General features: G+C 39.3%; 1 protein-coding gene across 1 annotated transcript in view; it reads right to left on the reverse strand.

The window, feature by feature from the left end:
• Window positions 1–4,226, reverse strand: part of LOC106869259 (uncharacterized) — a 76,563-nt gene that overhangs the window by 8,428 nt on the left and 63,909 nt on the right. The window lies entirely within an intron of this gene.

Below are 4,226 nucleotides of genomic sequence, written 5' to 3' on the forward strand. Positions count from 1 at the left end.
CCAGCATTCTAGTGGGAGGGGAAGAGTCGAATTCATCGATACCCAGCGCTCAACTGGTACTTATTTTACTGACCCCGAGAGGAAGAAAGTCAAAATCGACATCGGTGAAATTTGAACTCAGAATGTAAAAACGAACGAAATACCGCTAAGCATTTTGCCCAGCTTGTTTAATGAGTCTGCCAGCTTGCCACCTTCAATTCTTTCTCGTGGTTGAGAACTAGGGTTAATATAATAGACTTATTCCCTCCTCCGAAATTGCTGGCCATGTGCTAAAATTTGAAATCAATATTAATATATATTCACACACACACGCACACACAAATTTTGATAGATATCAGGGGCGTATACTCGGGGAGTCCAAGGTGAGCGTTGCAAAGTACCAAAGATAGTAAATTTTCTCTACAATAATTCTGTTCTTGCAGTATCATGGCATAATCTGGTCGTGATTTGTTTTTCAACTCTAATAATACACTCTCAAAAACAAAGATAAAATCATTTTGAAGTCGTATTAAGTATAGAAACAGCTTGCTGTTTGTATGTTTATACTTATGCCAGACGAGTAGGTTCAGCACGGTTGCACAACAAGTGACAACAACCATCCTATCCCATGTGTGTGTGTGTGTGTGTGAGTGCACGCGCGCACGTGCATGTGTTTGTGTATATATATTTATATATATATGCACATACACATGCACACATGCATATATGAGCACACTACTCAGAACAAAATATTGTGATACACGAAACACAAGCTAAAACAGGTTCGTGTGCATACATATACATGTGGCGTCTCATATTTCCACATAATCACATACATAATTACATATACATGGGTATATACACATATGTGCGTATATGCCAACAAAATATATACATATACAAAAATGAAAAAATAAACAAGTTAAACACGTGTGCCTATTTATATTTGCACACGAGCACACATGTATAACAAACAAAAATACACATGTAAAAACATATATACATCAACATTTACACACACACACACACATATACATGTATACAAACACGTACATATATCGTCATAGCATATGCGCACATATATAAACAAGAATAGGAAACTGGGAGTAACTTGAACAGAATCAACTTCGAATAAACATTATTCTTATGTGTACTGAGTACTTACTTGCATACAAATGCATTTCACATCAGTGTGATACCACTATCCACCCCTCTCTCTTTCTCTATCCTTTATCTGTCTGTTTGTGCAGTGAATTAGTAAAGTTACTTGAGCGAACTGTGGAATGCTTTGTGATATTTGTTTCGGCTTTCTCTGCACCGAGTTCGAATTCTGCCAATACCTTTTCTGCCTTCTGTACATCTGTAGTAGATAAGTACTGAATCAGCCTGGTCGGTGGATTGGCAAAATTGTTAGTGCGTCATAGGAGATGCCATGTTTTATGAGTTCAAATTCAATCTCCTAACCGACTCGGCTAATGGTGATAACTCTTCAACATCAGACGGAATATTGCGCCAATTGGTGCAAAACCTCGGGGAATAATCCAAATCTGCATCTCAGGAAAAATTCTCGCAAGCATACTTTTAAAAAGCTAGGTGTTTCTTCATTGTAGAAGAATACCTATCAGAGAACCAATGCAGATTCAGAGACTACAGGAGCACCCCAAATCTGGCATTTGTATTCAGGCAATTCCAAGAGTAGATGTATGGGACAAAACAAGATATTGTATATGATGTTCGTAGAGCTTAACAAAGCCTTCGACACTGAGGAGAAAGTGTCTGTGGAGAATCGTGGAATGAGTGGGATGCACTATGCCTGTCTTTCTGTATGGTCCAGAGTTGTGGACTACCTGCAGTCACCATCTTTGACTCATTGAACTCTTCCATCAGCGCTGCCTCCGCTCCGTCCCCACCACCCACTGGTGGGACTTTGTTACCAGCATTGATGCCCTCGAAAGGAAGAGGTTAGAAATACCGAGATCATGCAGTTAAAGTCGCAGCTTAAAGGTACAAGTCATACAACACTCTGCTCAAGATAATGATGCATGGCGAACTCTCTCCCTGCTAGCTATCATAACAGAGCGGCACCAAAGAAAATGTTATAAGGATTCTCTTAAGAAATCCCTTGGTGTTAGTCAGTATAACCATCGCCAGTGGTCTGCTATAGCGTCCATTAGTTTGTCTCATCCACCGGGAATGCATGCAGAGTTGACCTTCAGTACAAAAGGAGATTGTAGAGGAATCGTGACACAGCAGTAAAGGACACCGAACAGTATTTTACCCTTGTAATTTGCTGAATGAAAGATGTGATAATAATAATAATAATAATAATAATAATAATAATAATAATAATAATAATAATAATAATAATGATTTCAAATTTTGGCACAAGACCAGCAAGTTCGCGGGATGGGGTAAGTCGATTACATCGACCCCAAAGTTCGAGTGGTACTTGTTTTATCGACCCAGAAAGGGATGAAAGACCTAGTCGATCTCGGTGGAATTGAACTCAGAACGTAAAGACGGATGAAATGCAGTTAAGTATTTTGCCCAGCGTGCTAGTGATTCTGCCAGCTCACTGCCTTAGATATAATAGTAATACAGTAATCCATCGACTATCGTGGGTGTTACGTTCCAAACATCCCTGCGATAGGTGAAAATCCGCGAAGTAGAAACAGTACAGTATATATTTTTTATTATTTTTATAATTTGTATATATTTATTTTATTATAAACGCGAAACAGCACCACGGAAGAATCGACGTAAACTTAAATGATAAACCGCGATAGGTTAGAGATTACCGTAATGATAAACGGATAGATATAAATTTCTGTGTGCTTGTGTATATAATACGGAACAAGATGCAAACAATCGAAGTTGCGGTTTCAATCACAAATTGAAATCATCTAATTTCAGTTATAGTGCTTATTACCTTTAGCAAGGCATGCTTATCACAACTTATTTCCGTACATTTGGTGAAAAGAAACATACATACTCAACTTATAGTCTGCATAACAGTTGAAAACAGAGCAAAAAATATCTAATACTTAAAGCAAGAACAGGAAGGAAAAAAAGTAGAATATACAAGAAAAAAAAATGCTGCTACTACTGTTACAATAACAACCGAGACATACATTGAACACATAGCTGTGTCTAATGACCTCGAAAATATTTGCAACTATCAAAATGTTTATTGAAAGTGGACAAAATAGGATTTGTTTAGCAGCTATATATAGAATAATTGCCTATTTTAAGTGCCTTACCCATCTACCGATGCTATAAACGCTGCCATCATTGCCAAGTACCAGTATAATTTGGTTAATGTCAGCCGAAACTGCTGTTGGATCTGTTAGAAATACCAGTCACATCATCCTCAAATTAAACCCTAGTATCTTAAAAACAAAAATAAAAGGGATACACACACACACACACGCATATATTCTTTTATTTGTTTTAGTAATTGGACTGCGGCCATGCTGGGACACCACCTTGAATTTAGAACGAATCGACCCCGGTACTTTTTAAAATATTTTTTAAAGTCCAGTACTTATTCTATCGTTCTATTTTGCTGAACCGCTAAGTTACGGGGGCGTAAACACACAAACACCGGTTGTCAAGCGGTGATGAGGACAAACACACGCACGTGCGCGCGCACACACACACATATACATACGACGAGCTTCTTTTAGTTTCCGTTTACTAAATCCACTCACAAGGATTTGGTCGGCCCGAGACTATTGCCCAAAGTGCCAGGCAATGAGACTTATCCCGGAACCATGCAGCTGGAAAGCAAGCATTTTACCACACAACCTCGCTTGCGCCGATATGTATATATATCTTTTATCCCTTACTCATTTTAGTCCTTGGACTGCAGCCATGCTGGGACACCGCTTTAAAAGGTTTAGTCAAAGAAATCGACACTAGTCCTTATTTTTTAAACCTGGTAATATTCTATCGGTTTCTTTTGCCGAACAGCTAGGTTTACGGGGACGTAAAAGAACAACTCAGCACCGGTTGTCAAACGGAGGGAAAGGGAACCCGCGTGCGCGCGAACACACACACACACACACACACACACACACACACACACACACACGCACACCACACACACACATGATGGGCATCTTCAGTTTCTGTCAATCAAATCAATTCGCAAGGCTTTGGTCGGCCCGAGATTATAGTGGAAGACACTTGCTCAAGGTGCCATATGGTTAGGAAAGAAACTTCGCACCACTCAGCCACGCCTGCGC

The sequence above is a fragment of the Octopus bimaculoides genome, chromosome 5, assembly GCF_001194135.2.
Source record: "Octopus bimaculoides isolate UCB-OBI-ISO-001 chromosome 5, ASM119413v2, whole genome shotgun sequence".
In the NCBI taxonomy this organism is placed as follows: domain Eukaryota; kingdom Metazoa; phylum Mollusca; class Cephalopoda; order Octopoda; family Octopodidae; genus Octopus; species Octopus bimaculoides.